This window comes from Lolium perenne, chromosome 7 (assembly GCF_019359855.2).
Source record: "Lolium perenne isolate Kyuss_39 chromosome 7, Kyuss_2.0, whole genome shotgun sequence".
NCBI lineage: Eukaryota > Viridiplantae > Streptophyta > Magnoliopsida > Poales > Poaceae > Lolium > Lolium perenne.
The window spans coordinates 43,236,699-43,259,343 of record NC_067250.2 but is presented as its reverse complement, the minus strand read 5'-3'; positions in this window follow the sequence as shown (position 1 = coordinate 43,259,343).

The window sequence follows — 22,645 nt, the reverse complement described above, 5'->3', positions numbered from 1 at the left end:
CCATGATCCATGGTGGAAGTTTCAGTTTTGGACAATATCCTCAATCTCATATGAGAAAATTATTAATTGTTGTTACATGCTTATGCATAAAAGAGGAGTCCATTATCTGTTGTCTATGTTGTCCCGGTATGGATGTCTAAGTTGAGAATAATCAATAGCGAGAAATCCAATGCGAGCTTTCTCCTTAGACCTTTGTACAGGCGGCATAGAGGTACCCCTTTGTGACACTTGGTTAAAACATGTGCATTGCGATGATCCGGTAGTCCAAGCTAATTAGGACAAGGTGCGGGCACTATTAGTATACTATGCATGAGGCTTGCAACTTGTAAGATATAATTTACATGATACATATGCTTTATTACTACCGTTGACAAAATTGTTTCATGATTTCAAAATCAAAGCTCTAGCACAAATATAGCAATCGATGCTTTTCCTCTATGGAGGACCATTCTTTTACTTTCATTGTTGAGTCAGTTCACCTATTTTTCTCCACCTCAAGAAGCAAACACTTGTGAACTGTGCATTGATTCCTACATACTTGCATATTGCACTTATTATATTAGTCTATGTTGACAATATCCATGAGATATACATGTTACAAGTTGAAAGCAACCGCTGAAACTTAATCTTCCTTTGTGTTGCTTCAATGCTTTTACTTTGAATTATTGCTTTATGAGTTAACTCTTATGCAAGACTTATTGATGCTTGTCTTGAACTACTATTCATGAAAAGTCTTTGCTTTATGATTCACTTGTTTACTCATGTCATATACATTGTTTTGATCGCTGCATTCACTACATATGCTTTACAAATAGTATGATCAAGGTTATGATGGCATGTCACTCCAGAAATTATCTTTGTTATCGTTTTACCTGCTCGGGACGAGCAGAACTAAGCTTGGGGATGCTGATACGTCTCCGACGTATCGATAATTTCTTATGTTCCATGCCACATTATTGATGATATCTACATGTTTTATGCACACTTTATGTCATATTCGTGCATTTTCTGGAACTAACCTATTAACAAGATGCCGAAGTGCCGATTCTTTGTTTTCTGCTGTTTTTGGTTTCAGAAATCCTAGTAAAGAAATATTCTCGGAATTGGACGAAATCAACGCCCAGGGTCCTATTTTGCCACGAAGCTTCCAGAAGACCGAAGAGGAGACGGGCGGGGGCCACGAGGCAGCCAAACCCTAGGGCGGCGCGGCCCTCGCCCTGGCCACGCGGCCCTATGGTGTGGGCCCTCGTGCCGCCTCTGACCTGCCCTTCCGCCTACTTAAAGCCTCCGTCGCGAAACCCCGGTGCATCGAGAGCCACGATACGGAAAACCTACCGAGACGCCGCCGCCGCCAATCCCATCTCGGGGATTCAGGAGATCGCCTCGGCACCCTGCCGGAGAGGGGATTCATCTCCCGGAGGACTCTACGCCGCCATGGTCGCCTCCGGAGTGATGTGTGAGTAGTCTACCCCTGGACTATGGGTCCATAGCAGTAGCTAGATGGTTGTCTTCTCCCCATTGTGCTTAATTGTCGGATCTTGTGAGCTGCCTAACATGATCAAGATCATCTATCTGTAATTCTATATGTTGCGTTTGTTGGGATCCGATGAATAGAGAATACTTGTTATGTTGATTATCAAAGTTATGTCTATGTGTTGTTTATGATCTTGCATGCTCTCCGTTACTAGTAGATGCTCTGGCCAAGTAGATGCTTGTAACTCCAAGAGGGAGTATTTATGCTCGATAGTGGGTTCATGTCTCCGTGAATCTGGGGAAGTGACAGAAATCTCTAAGATTATGGATGTGTTGTTGCCACTAGGGATAAAACATTGGTGCTATGTTCGAGGATGTAGTTACTGATTACATTACGCGCAATACTTAATGCAATTGTCTGTTGTTAGCAACTTAATACTGGAGGGGGTTCGGATGATAACCTGAAGGTGGACTTTTTAGGCATAGATGCATGCTGGATAGCGGTCTATGTACTTTGTCGTAATGCCCAATTAAATCTCACTATACTCATCATAATATGTATGTGCATGGTCATGCCCTCTTTATTTGTCAATTGCCCAACTGTAATTTGTTCACCCAACATGCTGTTTATCTTATGGGAGAGACACCTCTAGTGAACTGTGGACCCCGGTCCAATTCTCTATACTAAAATACAATCTACTGCAATACTGTTCTACTGTTTTTCTGCAAACAATCATCATCCACACTATACATCTAATCCTTTGTTACAGCAAGCCGATGAGATTGACAACCTCGCTGTTTCGTTGGGGCAAAGTACTTTGGTTGTGTTGTGCAGGTTCCACGTTGGCGCCGGAATCTCTGGTGTTGCGCCGCACTACATCCCGCCGCCATCAACCTTCAACGTGCTTCTTGGCTCCTACTGGTTCGATAAACCTTGGTTTCATACTGAGGGAAAACTTGCCACTGTACGCATCACACCTTCCTCTTGGGGTTCCCAACGGACGCGTGCTGTACGCGTATCACACACATCTTTGAAGGACACCGGTAACACTCCTCGTGTACACCTCGCCATTGATGATGGTGTATGCTTTAGACCTCCTCTGGATCCTTCTGGATTCATTTTCGTTATCCGGCAAGGTGCCGTTGATCAGGAATTCCTTAATAGGTTTCACCCATGATGGTGTCTCTCGAACCAGAAACACCGGTGCGTCTATCTCCATGTTATCCACCAACATTGTCTCTTCCGGTATAACTGCAGCAGTCCCCGAGCTTGCCGGTGCAGTCCCTGAGTTTACCGGAGCAGTCCCCGGGTTCTTTTCATCGATGTCCATGGGTACTATGTGTGACTCTGGTACGAAAATTGATTCCGACTCCGGGCTTGGTTTGATCGATGGCACCCTTAAGTGTTCCAAGGCTATTCCGGGAGGAATTTCTTGCCTGGATGAGCCCAGCTTAGACAAAGCATCCGCGGCTTCATTTTCCGCTCGCGGTACATGGTGAAACTCACAGCCCTCAAAGAAGCCGGCAATCTTTTGCACGTGAAACCGGTACGAGGCCATGTTTGCATCCTTCGCGTCCCAATCTCCGGAACATTGTTGTACCACGAGATCTGAATCTCCATAGCAAATGATCCGGTGCACACCGATTTCTTTTGCTACTTTAAGCCCATGAATCAGAGCCTCGTACTCAGCGACATTGTTTGATGCCCTGAAATGCACTTGCAGAACATACCGGAGATGATCTCCCTTAGGCGAGGTAAGCACCACACCAGCACCTAGACCCTCTTTTAGTTTGGATCCATCGAATTGCATCTTCCAGTACTCTATTCTTTGATCTGGCGGCTTGTATTGCATTTCCGCCCAATCAACAAGGAAATCAGCCAAAGCTTGTGATTTTATGGCATCTCTCCTTTCGTACACCGGTACATATGGTGATATCTGAATTGCCCACTTTGCAATCCTTCCGCTAGCATCCTTGTTGCACATGATATCGGAAATGGGTGCCTCACTTACCACTTTCATGGGATGTTCCTCAAAGTAATGCTTAAGCTTTGTGGCGGCCATGTACACGCCATAAGTCATCTTTTGAAAGTGAGGGTAGTTTTGTTTTGAGAGGGAGAGCACCACGCTCAGGTAGTATACCGGCCTCTGGACGGTTTTTCCTTCATCTTCTCTTTCAACCACAACTACCACACTCACAACCCGGTTTGTTGCTGCTATGTATAATAGCATAGGCTCCCTTTCTAGAGGCGAAGCCAGTATAGGCGCTGTAGCTAGCATTGTTTTTAGCTCTTTAAACGATGCTTCTGCCTGAGGGGTCCAGACGAACGTGTCAGATTTTTTCATGAGAGCATAGAGTGGCAGAGCTTTTTCTCCCAACCTGATTATGAACCGGCTTAGCGATGCCAAGCTTCCGGTAAACTTCTGCACGTCTTTGAGATCGCGCGGTATGGTCATTCTTTCGATTGCCCGGATTTTTACCGGATTGACCTCAATGCCCCGGCTTGATACGAGAAAGCCAAGCAACTTGCCGGCAGGGACACCGAAGGTACATTTTGCCGGATTAAGCTTCATCCGGAATCTTCTCAAGTTATCAAATGTTTGCCGGAGGTCGTCGATTAAGGTTTCTTTTACCTTGGTTTTTACCACGACATCGTCCACATAGACTTGCATGTTTTTTCCGATTTGGTCAAACAAGCATTTTTGCATACAGCGCTGGTACGTTGCACCAGCGTTGCGCAAACCAAAAGGCATAGTGACATAGCAGTAAGCCCCGTGCGGGGTAATGAAAGCAGTTTTTATTTGATCTTCCTTTTTCAAGGGGATTTGGTGGAAACCGGAATAAGCATCCAGGAAAGACAACAACTCGCATCCTGCAGTGGAATCAATCACTTGATCGATCCGAGGTAAAGGGAAAGGGTCTTTCGGACAAGCTTTGTTCAAGTTGGTGTAGTCGATGCACATGCGCCACACCTTTGGAGCTTTTGCTTCCATGTTCTCTTCTTTCTTCTTCTCGACCAGCACCGGATTGGCTAGCCACTCAATGTGCAGTACTTCCACGATGAAACCGGCTACCAGTAACTTTGTCACCTCTTCTCCAATGATCTTTCTCCTGTCTTCGGCAAACCGGCGCAGCGGCTGCCTTACCGGCTTTGCATCTTTCCAGACATTTAATGAGTGCTTAGCCAGCTCCCTCGGAACACCTACCAAGTCATCAGTTGACCAGGCAAAGATATTCCGATTCTCACGGAGGAAGCTGACGAGCGCGCTTTCCTATGCCTCATTCATGCTGGCACCGATACGAACGGTGCGCTCAGGGTAAGCCGGGTCCAGCACAATGTCCTTTGTTTCTTTTGTCGGCTTAAATGCCGGTGCGCCCAGGTTTGCACTCATTGCCGCTAAACTCAGCTGTGAGGACTGAGCCAGCGCAACCGCAGTTTGCATCCTCCTCTTTTCTTCAGCGATCACCAGCGACTCTGCCAGGTTTGATCCGGCGGAAGCTGTTTCCAGTGAGACTTTGTAGTTTCCCACCACAGTTAAGGGTCCACGAGGTGCCGGCATCTTCATCTTGAGATATGCCGTGTGAGTTGAGGCCATGAAAGCAGCCAACGCCGGTCTCCCCAGCAAAGCATGGTAAGGACTATCTAAGTCTACCACCTCAAACTCAAGGTTTTCAACCCGGCAATTGTCACGTCCTCCAAATGACACATCCACCCGGACTTTTCCAACCGGTGCGCAGGACAGGCCCGGAACGATTCCATGGAACGTCGTGCGCGTTGGCTGAAGCATGTTTTCTGTTATGCCCAGCATGTTCATGGTGTGCCGGTACATGATGTTTATGCTGCTCCCATTGTCTATCAGCACCTTGCTGAACTTGACTCGAGCGTTTGGCCCTTGCATGATTGGGTCCAAGACAAGAGCATAGCCACCCGGGTTAGGCATGATCTTAGGGTGATCCTTGAATGACCACGAGATCTCTTGATCAGACCACAGCATGTATTTTGGTACTGCCGGCATCACCGCGTTCACTTCCATAGAACGGCGATGCAGGCTCTGTCTGTCGGTTGGTTCAGTTACGAACACAACGCAGCACATATCTGGGTCATGGTAAACATTCCGGCCCAAAGGTGCCGGTGGAGGCGGTTGGCCATTGCCTTCTCCCACCTGGTTAACTTGCTGGTATTGCTGCCGGTTTGGCTGTACCGGTAAGGCGTTTGCCCCGGTAAGCGGTGGTGGTGGTGGTAGCTGTTGTTGCCGCGGCATGTCTTGCGGTGGTTGTGCATCTTTTACCATTCCCTTTTGCATCAAGCACTTGGTCCAAGTACAATCCTTTGTCAGATGGTTTGATGGGTGTGCCGGATTCGGTGTGTGCCACCGGCAAGGTTGGTCCATGGCAGCTTCCATGGTGTACTTCGCGGGTTCTTGCCAGTTCTTTTTCTGACCCCAGGGCTTCTTTTCTACCCACTGTTTCTTAGGACCCGCCCATGGTTGCGATCCGGTTCTCTGTCTCTGACTGCCGCTGGCCTCAGAATTTTCTTGTACAGCAGCAACTTGCTGCGGACCGTACCTTCGATCCGGAAAATCTTCCCTTCTTTTGTTGTTCCGGTTATCCCGGTGTTGCTCTTGGCGCTGTTGTTCCGGCTCAAGTTGCATCGCCGGCTGCGTTGGGTCTCCCAACGCATAGCTATCTGCCACACGTATCATCTCTGCCAACGTTGTCAGCATGTTCCGCTGCAGCTTTTGCCACAACGGTGAACCTCTTCTGCACCCACTGCTAAACCAAGCAATGGCTTGTGCCTCTATCACCCCTTCACAGGAGTTCCTTGTAGTGTTCCACCGGGCCAGATAATCCCGGTCTGTTTCATTCTGGCGCTGTATGCATAGAGCAAGCTGCTGCGGCCTATTTGGTCTTTGATAGGTGCTGCTGAAATTGCTCACGAAAGCTTCCTCAAAGTCCAACCAACCATTTATACTTCCTACCGGTAGGTTGTTCAGCCAAATTCTCGCCGGTCCTACCAAGAATGATGGTATGATTCTCACGGCCCACCGCCGGTTTCCTCCTCCTGCTACGGTTCCTCCGCTGCCTGCGACGTATACTGCGGTCACATAATCCGCGAGCCAGTCTTCCGGCTTCGTGGTGCCATCGTATGTTTTTGTGTCACGAGGCAACATGAAGTTGCGAACTGGTGGTTTTTCTTTCATGATCCTTGGGCCAAAACACTTTGGGCCCGGGGGACCTTCTTCCTCGATCATTTCCGACAAGTATACTCTATCGAGACGGTGCCTCGCATCCCGTTCTGGTAAGTATCTTTCTCCCAAGCGTTCTCCCAACGGGTTCCGGTATGCTGCCGGTCTTGTGGAATCAGCCTCATCGTAACATTTCGGTACCGCGGCCCTTGCCTACCGGTACCTTGGGGGATCTATTTCCTCCTCATCGTACGCCGCCCTTGCAGCTCGATAATTTTGCCCGGTTTCTTGTCTACCGGCATGATTGTTTCCGGCATAGCCTTCTTTGGCGTAGCCTCTGTTTGCCCCTTGGCTTTTTCTACCGGCATCATATTGCCCGGCTTGTTGTTTTCCGGCAAGAACCGGATCATACACAGTCATCTGCTACGCATTCATTTCTTTTTCTCTTCTTCTGTCCGGATGGGGGGACGAAGCCTGCCCATGGGACTTGCTACCGGCATTCCTTGTCGAACGCGCAGATTTTGAAGCCACAGCTTTGTTCAGCTTATCAAGCTGTTCAGCATTTTGCTGCTCGATAGTTTCAAGAAGTTCCCAGACACGCTCTTGTTGTTTTGCCAGAGCGTCCCCGGAAAGCGAGTCACACAGCGCTACGGTAGCTTTAGCAGCTTTTATTGTTTTATCCGGGCTACTGTATTTAGGTTTTTCTACTATGCTCACAGATGCAGAAGTGCTTTTGCCGGCAGCAATTTCTTTGCGCAGATCCTGATCTAGATTGCGAGCCTTAAGCCGGTTTTCCGGTATCCTAGCAGCATGAGCGCTAACAGAAGCAAAGCCATGGGCAGCGTTATACTCACGTACGGTTAGGTTCAGCTCGCGCTGCGCCCTGACGACGTCCTTGCCGCTCTCGAGTATCTTCTGGCGCTGCGCCTCCAGCTCCGCCTGAGCCGCTGCTGGGTTGATGTTCTGCGCGATGGGGGTGGCGAGGACGTTCATCGCCGCTTGGAGCGGTGTTTCCGGCGGTGCGGATGATGCTCCCGCAGCGCCTGCGCCGCGTTCCAGCGGTGGCTTGGCCGCACGGGTCGAAACCGCACGCCCAGCACCTTCTTCCGCAGCTTCTTTGCCGGCGTCGACCGCGCCTACCATCATCACCTCCACGCTGCCAGGAGCGCGGTCAGCATGTAGCCATCTTGGCGGATCCGGCGCCACCAGTACCGGCGAGAGGCACTGGCGCACAGGGACGGTGCCGAAGTAGATGCGGTGGCTGCCGAACTCGATGATGCGGCCGTTCTTGGGGAAGATGCCGCCGTTGGCGAAGCAGCCCGCGTTGTCGTTGATGGAGTCCATGGGGTAGATGCGCTGCACCAGCGCGGAGACCGTACGCTGGCCGGCGACGTCGAGGATGCCCACCCGAATGTGAACTCCAGCAAGCACCACTTCATTCCCCACGGTGGGCGCCAACTGTCGTCGTGGCGAACGAGCAGATGCCATGGGATGGCTTAAGTTGGGGCCGAATGGGCGCTAGAGGATTCGGGGGAGGGTTTGCGAGTAGATGGGATGAACTTCCGGATGCTTTCCTCAAGAACAAAACCAAAGGCCGGTATGCAAGAAGAGAGACAAGAGGAAGACTCTGCTCTAGATCGCATGCTTCATTGATCTTAACATGTTTTCAGGTTTTTTGGCTACAAGGTTCATCGTGCCCGCAAAGGGCAGCGCCCCCTCTCCTTATATAGGGGAGAGGGTGGCTTACAGGGCAAGAAACCCTAATGGCATCTTTGACTAGACAAACTACTTTACAAAGCTACTTTAATCATGAATGACGCCGGGGTCTTCTTTAATCAGGGACGCTGACGTCTTCCGGCTTCTTTCAGCGTCACCCCTCTCTTTGGCGCCAGGGCTCCGATTAAAGTCACTTTGCTTAGCTCATCCTTGTCTTCTAGCTCTGAAGAGAATCTTTGACCGGTCTTGCCGACCTGCCCTCCTTCCGGTATCTTCTTCATCCGGTTCCGGTATACCCCTCTGGGGATACCGGCCTGTCCTTACTTAGCCAAGCTCTTATCTTTGTGCTCCGGTAAGAATATTAAACCGGTATCTTGATGGCTTAAACCATCCGGTTTCGCATGCCTTTGGCATACCGGGGGTCATCCCCCCAACAATACTATTGTAAAGCATATGAGATGAATGAAGTGACTCAAGGCAACGATCTATATTTGCTAACAAATAGATAACATATAGCAAAACTTTTCATGAATAGTACTTTCAAGACAAGCATCAATAAGTCTTGCATAAGAGTTAACTCATAAAGCAATAAATTCAAAGTAAAGGCATTCAAGCAACACAAAGGAAGAATTAAGTTTCAGCAGTTGCTTTCAACTTTCAACATGCATATCTCATGGATAATTGTCAACACAAAGTAATATGATGAGTGCAAATAAGCAAGTATGTAAGAATCAATGCACAGTTAACACAAGTGTTTGCTTCTAAGATGGAAGGAAGTAGGTAAACTGACTCAACATAAAGTAAAAGAAAGGCCCTTCGCAGAGGGAAGCAGGGATTAAATCATGTACTAGAGCTTTTTAAGTTTTGAAATCATATAGAGAGCATAAAATTAAAGTTTTGAGAGGTGTTTGTTGTTGTCAACGAATGGTAGTGGGCACTCTAACCCCCTTGCCAAACAATCTTTCAAAGAGCGGCTCCCATGAAGGACGTTATCTCTACCAGCAAGGTATATCATCCCTCTTCTCTTTTGTTTAGACATGTACTTTAGTTTTTTATTTATTTATGGATGACACTCCTTCCAACCTTTTGCTTTCACAAGCCATGGCTAACCGAATCCTCGGGTGCCTTCCAACATTCACGTACCATGAAGGAGTGTCTATTTATTTTAGTTTTATTTAGAGATGACACTCCTCCCAACCTTTGCTTTCTCAAGCCATGGCTAACCGAATCCTCGGGTGCCTTCCAACATTTCACATACCATGGAGGAGTCTCTATTGCAAAATTAAGTTGCTTACTGATGAATCAGGGCAAAACATGTGAAGAGAATTATTAATGAAATTTAATTAATTGGGGCTGGGAACCCCGTTGCCAGCTCTTTTCGCAAAATTATTGGATAAGCGGATGAAGCCACTAGTCCATGGGTGAGAGTCTGCCCAACAAGATTGAAAGATAAAACACCACATACTTCCTCATGAGCTATAAAACATTGACACAAATAAGAGATATAATAACTTTTGAATTGTTTAAAGGTAGCACATGAAGTATTTACTTGGAATGGCAGAGAAATACCACATAGTAGGTAGGTATGGTGGACACGCATGGCATAGGTTTTGACTCAAGGTTTTGGATGCACGAGAAGCATTTCCTCTCAGTACAAGGCTTTGGCTAGCAAGGTTGATTGAAGCAAACAGAAGTATGAACCGGTACAGCAAAACTTACATAAGAACATATTGCAAGCATTATAATACTCTACACTGTCTTCCTTGTTGCTCAAACACTTCTACCAGAAAATATCTAGACCTTAGAGAGACCAATCATGCAAACCAATTTCAACAAGCTCTACGGTAGTTCTCCACTAATAGGTTTAAACTACATGATGCATGAGTAAACATGATCTACTTGAGAGCTCAAAACAATTGCCAAGTATCAAATTATTCAAGACAATATGAAGCATTTTCTGTTTCCAACCAAATAGCAATAAATGCAATAGCTTCCAACTTTTGTCATTGAACATTAAAAGTAAAACGAAGAACACAAGTGTTCATATGAAAAAGTGGAGCGTATCTCTCTCCCACACAAGGATTGCTAGGATCCAAATTTATTCAAACATAAACAAAAATAAAAGCACACAGACGCTCCAAGTAAAGAACATAAGATGTGATCGACTAAAAATATAGTTTCACTAGAAGGGACCTGATAAGTTGTTGATGAAGAAGGGATGCCTTGGGCATCCCCAAGCTTAGACGCTTGAGTCTTCTTGAAATATGCAGGGATGAACCACGGGGGCATCCCCAAGCTTAGACTTTTCACTCTTCTTGATCATATATCATCCTCCTCTCTTGATCCTTGAAAACTTCCTTCACACCAAACTTCTCATAAACTTCATTAGAGGGGTTAGTACTCAAAAAACTTTAATCCACTTTAGTCCTGTAGTGACACATTGCAAGAACTCAATAAAACATTAGCTACAGCTCTCCACGTCTAGAAAGCCTCACTTAAAGTCCACAAGAGACAATGCAAAAAAACAGAGACATAATCTGTCAAAACAGAACAACCAGTAAAGACGAATTTTTTAGAGGTACTTCCGTTGCTCAAATCAGAAAACTCGAAACTAATGAAAGTTGCAAACATATCTGAGGAACACGCATGCAAATTGGAAGATTTTTCTGAGTTACCTACAGAGAGCCCTGCCCAAATTCATGACAGATAGAAATTTGTTTCTGCGCAGAAATCCAAATCTAGTATCAACCTTCTATTAGAGACTTTACTTGGCACAACATTGCAATAAAATAAAGATAAGGAGAGGTTGCTACAGTAGTAGCAACTTCCAAGACACAACAAAACAGTAGCAAAATAAAGACATGGGTTATCTCCCAAGAAGTTCTTTCTTTACAGCCATTAAGATGGGTGATACGCGTAGAACACGCGTCCGTTGGGAACCCCAAGAGGAAGGTGTGATGCGTACAGCGGCAAGTTTTCCCTCAGTATGAAACCAAGGTTTATCGAACCAGTAGGAGCCAAGAAGCACGTTGAAGGTTGATGGCGGCGAGATGTAGTGCGGCGCAACACCAGGGATTCCGGCGCCAACGTGGAACCTGCACAACACAACCAAAGTACTTTGCCCCAACGAAACAATGAGGTTGTCAATCTCACCGGCTTGCTGTAACAAAGGATTAGATGTATAGTGTGGATGATGATTGTTTGCAGAGAACAGTAGAACAATTGCGGTAGATTGTATTTCAGATGTAAAGAATAGGACCGGGGTCCACAGTTCACTAGAGGTGTCTCTCCCATAAGATAAATAGCATGTTGGGTGAACAAATTACAGTTGGGCAATTGACAAATAGAGAGGGCATGACCATGCACATACATGATATGATGAGTATTGTGAGATTTAATTGGGCATTACGACAAAGTACATAGACCGCTATCCAGCATGCATCTATGCCTAAAAAGTCCACCTTCAGGTTATCATCCGAACCCCTTCCAGTATTAAGTTGAAATCAACAGACAATTGCATTAAGTATGGTGCGTAATGTAATCAATAACTACATCCTCGGACATAGCATCAATGTTGTATCCCTAGTGGCAACAGTACATCCATAACCTTAGAGGTTTCTGTCACTCACCCAGATTCACAGAGACATGAACCCACTATCGAGCATAAATACCCCCTCTTGGAGTTACTAGCAAAAACTTGGCCAGAGCCTCTACTAATAACGGAGAGCATGCAAGATCATAAACAACACATAGATGTAAATTGATAATCAACATAACATAGTATTCTCTATTCATCGGATCCCAACAAACACAACATATAGCATTACAGATAGATGATCTTGATCATGTTCGGCAGCTCACAAGATCCAACAATGAAGCATAATGAGGAGAAGACAACCATCTAGCTACTGCTATGGACCCATAGTCCAGGGGTAGACTACTAACTCATCACTCCGGAGGCGACCATGGCGGTGTAGAGTCCTCCGGGAGATGAATCCCCTCTCCGGCAGGGTGCCGGAGGCGATCTCCTGAATCCCCCGAGATGGGATTGGCGGCGGCGGCGTCTCTGGAAGGTTTTCCGTATCGTGGCTCTCGGTACTGGGGGTTTCGCGACGAAGGCTATTTGTAGGCGGAAGGGCAGGTCAAGGGGCGTCACGAGGGGCCCACATGATAGGTCGGCGCGGCCAGGGCTTGGGCCGCGCCGCCCTATCATCTGGCCGCCTCGTGGCCCCACATCGTTAGCTCTCCGGTCTTCTGGAAGCTTCGTGTGAAAATAGGCCCCTGGGCGTTGATTTCGTCCAATTCCGAGAATATTTCCTTACTAGGATTTCTGAAACCAAAAATAGCAGAAAACAGCAACTGGCTCTTTGGCATCTCGTTAATAGGTTAGTTCCAGAAAATGCATAAATATGACATAAAGTATGCATAAAACATGTAGATATCATCAATAATGTGGCATTGAACATAAGAAATTATCGATACGTCGGAGACGTATCAGCATCCCCAAGCTTAGTTTCTACTCGTCCCGAGCAGGTAAACGATAACAAAGATAATTTCTGGAGTGACATGCCATCATAACCTTGATCATACTATTGTAAGCATATGTAATGAATGCAGCGATCCAAACAATGTAAATGACAGGAGTAAACAAATGAATCATATAGCAAAGACTTTTTATGAATAGTACTTCAAGACAAGCATCAATAAGTCTTGCATAAGAGTTAGCTCATAAAGCAATAATTCGAAGTAAAGGCATTGAAGCAACACAAAGGAAGATGAAGTTTCAGCGGTTGCTTTCAACTTATAACATGTATATCTCATGGATATTGTCAATGTAAAGTAATATAACAAGTGCAATATGCAAGTATGTAGGAATCAATGCACAGTTCACACAAGTGTTTGCTTCTTGAGGTGGAGAGAAATAGGTGAACTGACTCAACATAAAAGTAAAAGAAAGGTCCTTCAAAGAGGAAAGCATCGATTGCTATATTTGTGCTAGAGCTTTGATTTTGAAAACAAGAAACAATTTTGTCAACGGTAGTAATAAAGCATATGTGTCATGTAAATTATATCTTACAAGTTGCAAGCCTCATGCATAGTATACTAATAGTACCCGCACCTTGTCCTAATTAGCTCGGATTACCTGGATTATCATCGCAATGCACATGTTTTAACCAAGTGTCACAAAGGGGTACCTCTATGCCGCCTGTACAAAGGTCTAAGGAGAAAGCTCGCATCAGATTTCTCGCTATTGATTATTCTCAACTTAGACATCCATACCGGGACAACATAGACAACAGATAATGGACTCCTCTTTTATGCATAAGCATGTAGCAACAATTAATTTTCTCATATGAGATTGAGGATATATGTCCAAAACTGAAACTTCCACCATGGATCATGGCTTTAGTTAGCGGCCCAATGTTCTTCTCTAACATTATGCAATGCTCTAACCATTTTGGTGGTAAATCTCCCTTACTTCAGACAAGACGAACATGCATAGCAACTCACATGATATTCAACAAAGAGTAGTTGATGGCGTCCCCAGGAACATGGTTATCGCACAACAAGCAACTTAATAAGAGATAAAGTGCATAAGTACATATTCAATACCACAATAGTTTTTAGGCTATTTGTCCCATGAGCTATATATTGTAAAGGTAGAGAATTAGAAAATTTAAAGGTAGCACTCAAGCAATTTACTTTGGAATGGCGGAGAAATACCATGTAGTAGGTAGGTATGGTGGACACAAATGGCATAGTGGTTGGCTCAAGTATTTTGGATGCATGAGAAGTATTCCCTCTCGATACAAGGCTTAGGCTAGCAAGGTTTATTTGAAACAAACACAAGGATGAACTGGTGCAGCAAAACTCACATAAAAGACATATTGTAAACATTATAAGACTCTACACCGTCTTCCTTGTTGTTCAAACTCAATACTAGAAATTATCTAGACCTTAGAGAGACCAAATATGCAAACCAAATTTTAGCATGCTCTATGTATTTCTTCATTAATAGGTGCAAAGTATATGATGCAAGAGCTTAAACATGAGCACAACAATTGCCAAGTATCACATTATCCAAGACATTTTAGCAATTACTACATGTATCATTTTCCAATTCCAACCATATAATAATTTAACGAAGAAGAAACTTCGCCATGAATACTATGAGTAAAGCCTAAGGACATATTTGTCCATATGCAACAGCGGAGCGTGTCTCTCTCCCACACAATGAATGCTAGGATCCATTTTATTCAAACAAAACAAAAACAAAAACAAACCGACGCTCCAAGCAAAGCACATAAGATGTGATGGAATAAAAATATAGTTTCAGGGGAGTGATGACGCGTAAAGCACACGCTCGTTGGGAACCCCAAGTGGAAGGTGTGATGCGTACAGCAGCAAGTTTCCCTCAGTAAGGAACCAAGGTTTATCGAACCAGTAGGAGCCAAGAAGCACGTTGAAGGTTGATGGCGGCGGGATGTAGTGCGGTGCAACACCAGGGATTCCGGCGCCAACGTGGAACCTGCACAACACAACCAAAGTACTTTGCCCCAACGAAACAGTGAGGTTGTCAATCTCACCGGCTTGCTGTAACAAAGGATTAACCGTATTGTGTGGAAGATGATTGTTTATAAAACAGAGAACAAGTATTGCAGTAGATTGAATTTGAAAGAGAATTGGACCGGGGTCCACAGTTCACTAGAGGTGTCTCTCCCATAAGACAAACAGCATGTTGGGTGAACAAATTACAGTTGGGCAATTGACAAATAAAGAGGGCATGACCATGCACATACATATCATGATGAGTATAGTGAGATTTAATTGGGCATTACGACAAAGTACATAGACCGCCATCCAACTGCATCTATGCCTAAAAAGTCCACCTTCAGGTTATCATCCGAACCCCCTCCAGTATTAAGTTGCAAAGCAACAGACAATTGCATTAAGTATGGTGCGTAATGTAATCAACAACTACATCCTTAGACATAGCATCAATGTTTTATCCCTAGTGGCAACAGCACAACACAACCTTAGAACTTTCATCGTCATTGTCCCCGGTGTCAATGCAGGCATGAACCCACTATCGAGCATAAATACTCCCTCTTGGAGTTACAAGCATCTACTTGGCCAGAGCATCTACTAGTAACGGAGAGCATGCAAGATCATAAACAACACATAGATATAACTTTGATAATCAACATAACAAGTATTCTCTATTCATCGGATCCCAACAAACGCAACATATAGAATTACAGATAGATGATCTTGATCATGTTAGGCAGCTCACAAGATCCGACAATTAAGCACAATGGGGAGAAGACAACCATCTAGCTACTGCTATGGACCCATAGTCCAGGGGTAGACTACTCACACATCACTCCGGAGGCGACCATGGCGGCGTAGAGTCCTCCGGGAGATGATTCCCCTCTCCGGCAGGGTGCCGGAGGCGATCTCTGGATCCCCGAGATGGGATCGGCGTTGGCGGCGTCTCTCGGAAGGTTTTCCGTATCGTGGCTCTCGCACCGGGGGTTTCGTCACGGAGGCTTTAAGTAGGCGGAAGGGCTAGTCGGAGGGGGCACAGGGGCCCCACACCATAGGGCCGGCGCGGCCAGGGGGCCGTGCCGCCCTAGGGGTTTGGGCACCTGTGGCCCCACTTCCGTTCGTCTTCGGACTTCACGGAAGCTTCGTGGAAAAATAGGCCCCTGGGCGTTGATTTCGTCCAATTCCGAGAATATTTCCTTACTAGGATTTCTGAAACCAAAAACAGCAGAAAACAGCAACTGGCACTTCGGCATCTTGTTAATAGGTTAGTTCCAGAAAATGCACGAATATGACATAAAGTGTGCATAAAACATGTAGATAACATCAATAATGTGGCATGGAACATAAGAAATTATCGATACGTCGGAGACGTATCAGCATCCCCAAGCTTAGTTCTGCTCGTCCCGAGCATGTAAAACGATAACACAGATAATTTCTGGAGTGACATGCCATCATAATCTTGATCATACTATTTGTAAAGCATATGTAGTGAATGCAGTGATCAAAACAATGTATATGACATGAGTAAACAAGTGAATCATATAGCAAAGACTTTTCATGAATAGCACTTCAAGACAAGCATCAATAAGTCTTGCATAAGAGTTAACTCATAAAGCAATAATTCATAGTAAAGGCATTGAAGCAACACAAAAGAAGATTAAGTTTCAGCGGTTGCTTTCAACTCATAACATGTATATCTCATGGATATTGTCAACATAGAGTAATATAATAAGTGCAATAAGCAAATATGTAGGAATCAATGCACAGTTCACACAAGTGTTTGCTTCTTGAGGTGGAGAGAAATAGGTGAACTGACTCAACATTGAAAGTAAAAGAATGGTCCTCCATAGAGGAAAAGCATCGATTGCTATATTTGTGCTAGAGCTTTGATTTTGAAAACATGAAACAATTTTGTCAACGGTAGTAATAAAGCATATGTATCATGTAAATTATATCTTACAAGTTGCAAGCCTCATGCATAGTGTACTAATAGTGCCCGCACCTTGTCCTAATTAGCTTGGACTACCGGATCATCACAATGCACATGTTTTGACCAAGTGTCACAAAGGGGTACCTCTATGCACTTTGTACAAAGGTCTAAGGAGAAAGCTCGCATTGGATTTCTCGCTATTGATTATTCTTCAACTTAGACATCCATACCGGGACAACATAGACAACAGATAATGGACTCCTCTTTGATGCATAAGCATGTAACAACAATTAATAATTTTCTCATTTGAGATTGAGGATATATGTCCAAAACTGAAACTTCCACCATGGATCATGGCTTTAGTTAGCGGCCCAATGCTCTTCTCTAACAATATGCATGCTTAACCATAAGGTGGTAGATCTCTCTTACTTCAGACAAGACGGACATGCATAGCAACTCACATGAAATTCAACAATGAATAGTTGATGGCGTCCCGGTGAACATGGTTATCGCACAACAAGCAACTTAATAAGAGATAAAGTGCATAATTACATATTCAATACCACAATAGTTTTTAAGCTATTTGTCCCATGAGCTATGCATTGCAAAGGTGAATGATGGAATTTTAAAGGTAGCACTCAAGCAATTTACTTTGGAATGGCGGAAAATACCATGTAGTAGGTAGGTATGGTGGACACAAATGGCATAGTGGTTGGCTCAAGTATTTTGGATGCATGAGAAGTATTCCCTCTCGATACAAGGTTTAGGCTAGCAAGGCTTATTTGAAACAAACACAAGGATGAATCGGTGCAGCAAAACTCACATAAAAGACATATTGAAAACATTATAAGACTCTACACCGTCTTCCTTGTTGTTCAAACTCAATACTAGAAATTATCTAGACCTTAGAGAAACCAAATATGCAAACCAAATTATAGCATGCTCTATGTATTTCTTCATTAATGGGTGCAAAGCATATGATGCAAGAGCTTAATCATGAGCACAACAATTGCCAAGTATCACATTACCCAAGACATTAATAGCAATTACTACATGTATCATTTTCCAATTCCAACCATATAACAATTTAACGAAGGAGAAACTTCGCCATGAATACTATGAGTAGAAACTAAGGACATACTTGTCCATATGCTACAGCGGAGCGTGTCTCTCTCCCACAAAGTGAATGCTAGGATCCATTTTATTCAAACAAAACAAAAACAAAAACAAACCGACGCTCCAAGCAAAGCACATAAGATGTGATGGAATAAAAATATAGTTTCAGGGGAGGAACCTGATAATGTTGTCGATGAAGAAGGGGATGCCTTGGGCATCCCCAAGCTTAGATGCTTGAGTCTTCTTAATATATGCAGGGGTGAACCACCGGGGCATCCCCAAGCTTAGAGCTTTCACTCTCCTTGATCATGTTGCATCATACTCCTCTCTTGATCCTTGAAAACTTCCTCCACACCAAACTCGAAACAACTTATTAGAGGGTTAGTGCACAATAAAAATTAACATATTCAGAGGTGACACAATCATTCTTAACACTTCTGGACATTGCATAATGCTACTGGACATTAGTGGATCAAAGAAATTCATCCATCATAGCAAAAGAGGCAATGCGAAATAAAAGGCAGAATCTATCAAAACAGAACAGTTCGTATTGACGAATTTTAAAATGGCACCAGACTTGCTCAAATGAAAATGCTCAAATTGAATGAAAGTTGCGTACATATCTGAGGATCATGCACGTAAATTGGCTTAATTTTCTGAGCTACCTACAGGGAGGTAGACCCAGATTCGTGACAGCAAAGAAATCTGGAACTGTGCAGTAATCCAAATCTAGTACTTACTTTTCTATCAACGACTTTACTTGGCACCACAAAACACAAAACTAAGATAAGGAGAGGTTGCTACAGTAGTAAACAACTTCCAAGACACAAAATAAAAACAAAGTACTGTAGGTAAAAACATGGGTTGTCTCCCATAAGCGCTTTTCTTTAACGCCTTTCAGCTAGGCGCAGAAAGTGTGTATCAAGTATTATCGAGAGACGAAGTGTCAACATCATAATTGGTTCTCATAATAGAATCAAAAGGTACCTTAATTCTCTTTCTAGGGAAGTGTTCCATACCTTTCTTGAGAGGAAATTGATATTTTATATTACCTTCCTTCATATCAATGATAGCACCAACAGTTCGAAGAAAAGGTCTTCCCAATATAATGGGACAAGATGCATTGCATTCAATATCCAAGACAACAAAATCAACGGGAACAAGGTTATTGTTAACGGTAATGTGAACATTATCAACTTTCCCCAAAGGTTTCTTTGTAGAATGATCAGCAAGATTAACATCCAAATAACAGTTTTTCAGCGGTGGCAAGTCAAGCATATTATAAATTTTCTTAGGCATAACAGAAATACTTGCACCAAGATCACATAAAGCATTACAATCAAAATCTTTAACCTTCATCTTAATGATGGGCTCCCAACCATCCTCTAGCTTTTTAGGAATAGAGGCTTCGCGCTCTAGTTTCTCTTCTCTAGCTTTTATGAGAGCATTTGTAATATGATGTGTGAAAGCCAAATTTATAGCACTAGCATTAGGACTTTTAGCAAGTTTTTGCAAGAACTTTATAACTTCAGAGATGTGGCAATCATCAAAATTCAAACCATTATAATCTAAAGCAATGGGATCATCATCCCCAATGTTGGAAAAAATTTCAGCAGCTTTATCTGACGTGCAGTTTAGTGATTTTAGCAGTTTGAGCAGTTTCTCGCGCTTTGCATTAGAAGTGGAAACATTGCTAACACCAATTCTTTTATTAGTATTAGTAGGAGGTGCAGCAACATGTGTAGCATTAGCATTACAAGTGGTGGTAATAGTCCAAACTTTAGCTACATTCTTTTCTTTAGCTAGTTTTTCATTTTCTTCTCTATCCCACCTAGCACGCAGTTCAGCCATTAATCTTATATTCTCATTAATTCTAACTTGGATGGCATTTGCTGTAGTAACAATTTTATTATGATGATTCTCATTAGGCATAACTTTCGATTTCAAAAGATCAACATCAATGACAAGACTATCGACTTTAGAAGCAAGTATATCAATTTTCCCAAGCTTTTCTTCAACATGATTTGTTAAAAGCAGTTTGTGTACTAATAAATTCTTTAAGCATGGCTTCAAGTCCAGGGGGTGAATTCCTATTATTGTTGTAAGAATTCCCATAAGAATTACCATAGCCGTTGCCATTATTATAAGGATATGGCCTATAGTTGTTACTAGAATTGTTCAGGTAAGCATTGTTGTTGAAATTACTATTTTTAATGAAGTTTACATCAACATGTTCTTCTTGTGCAACCAATGAAGCTAATGGAACATTATTAGGATCAATATTAGTCCTATCATTCACAAGCATAGACATAATAGCATCAATCTTATCACTCAAGGAAGAGGTTTCTTCGACAGAATTTACCTTCTTACCTTGTGGAGCTCTTTCCGTGTGCCATTCAGAGTAGTTGATCATCATATTATCAAGAAGCTTTGTTGCTTCACCAAGAGTGATGGACATAAAGGTACCTCCAGCAGCTGAATCCAATAAATTCCGTGAAGAAAAATTTAGTCCTGCATAGAAGGTTTGGATGATCATCCAAGTAGTCAGTCCATGGGTTGGGCAATTTTTAACCAGAGATTTCATTCTTTCCCAAGCTTGAGCAACATGTTCAGTATCTAATTGTTTAAAATTCATTATGCTACTCCTCAAAGATATAATTTTAGCAGGGGGATAATATCTACCAATAAAAGCATCCTTGCATTTAGTCCATGAATCAATACTATTCTTAGGCAGAGATAGCAACCAATCTTTATCTCTTCCTCTTAATGAGAAAGGGAACAATTTTAATTTTATAATGTCACCATCTACATCTTTATATTTTTGCATTTCACATAGTTCAACAAAATTATTAAGATGGGCAGCAGCATCATCAGAACTAACACCAGAAAATTGCTCTCGCATAACAAGATTCAGTAAAGCAGGTTTAATTTCAAAGAATTCTGCTGTAGTAGCAGGTGGAGCAATAGGTGTGCATAAGAAATCATTATTATTTGTGGTTGTGAAGTCACACAACTTAGTATTTTTAGGGTTGGCCATTTTAGCAACAGTAAATAAAGCAAACTAGATAAAGTAAATGCAAGTAACTAATTTTTTTGTGTTTTTGATATAGCAAACAACATAGCAAATAAAGTAAAACTAGCAACTAATTTTTTTGTATTTTGATTTAGTGCAGCAAACAAAGTAGTAAATAAAACTAAGCAAGACAAAAACAAAGTAAAGAGATTGAGAAGTGGAGACTCCCCTTGCAGCGTGTCTTGATCTCCCCGGCAACGGCGCCAGAAATTTAGCTTGATGACGCGTAAAGCACACGCTCGTTGGGAACCCTAAGTGGAAGGTGTGATGCGTACAACAGCAAGTTTCCCTCAGTAAGAAACCAAGGTTTATCGAACCAGTAGGAGCCAAGAAGCACGTTGAAGGTTGATGGCGGCGGGATGTAGTGCGGCGCAACACCAGGGATTCCGGCGCCAACGTGGAACCTGCACAACACAACCAAAGTACTTTGCCGCAACGAAACAGTGAGGTTGTCAATCTCACCGGCTTGCTGTAACAAAGGATTAACCGTATTGTGTGGAAGATGATTGTTTGCAGAAAATAGTAGAACAAGTATTGCAGTAGATTGAATTTCAGTAAAGAGAATTGGACCGGGGTCCACAGTTCACTAGAGGTGTCTCTCCCATAAGACAAACAGCATGTTGGGTGAACAAATTACAGTTGGGCAATTGACAAATAAAGAGGGCATGACCATGCACATACATATCATGATGAGTATAGTGAGATTTAATTGGGCATTACGACAAAGTACATAGACCGCCATCCAACTGCATCTATGCCTAAAAAGTCCACCTTCAGGTTATCATCCGAACCCCCTCCAGTATTAAGTTGCAAAGCAACAGACAATTGCATTAAGTATGGTGCGTAATGTAATCAACAACTACATCCTTATACATAGCATCAATGTTTTATCCCTAGTGGCAACAGCACAACACAACCTTAGAACTTTCTGTCACTGTCCCAGGTGTCAATGCAGGCATGAACCCACTATCGAGCATAAATACTCCCTCTTGGAGTTACAAGCATCTACTTGGCCAGAGCATCTACTAGTAACGGAGAGCATGCAAGATCATAAACAACACATAGATATAACTTTGATAATCAACATAACAAGTATTCTCTATTCATCGGATCCCAACAAACGCAACATATAGAATTACAGATAGATGATCTTGATCATGTTAGGCAGCTCACAAGATCCGACAATTAAGCACAATGGGGAGAAGACAACCATCTAGCTACTGCTATGGACCCATAGTCCAGGGGTAGACTACTCACACATCACTCCGGAGGCGACCATGGCGGCGTAGAGTCCTCCGGGAGATGATTCCCCTCTCCGGCAGGGTGCCGGAGGCGATCTCCTGGATCGGCGTTGGCGGCGTCTCTGGAAGGTTTTCCGTATCGTGGCTCTCGATGCGGGGTTTCGTCACGGAGGCTTTAAGTAGGCGGAAGGGCAAGTCAGGAGGGGGCACAGGGGCCCCACACCATAGGCCGGCGCGGCCAGGGGGGCTGCGCCGCCCTAGGGTTTGGGCACCCTGTGGCCCCACTTCGTTTCGTCTTCGGACTTCTGGAAGCTTCGTGGAAAAATAGGCCCCTGGGCGTTGATTTCGTCCAATTCCGAGA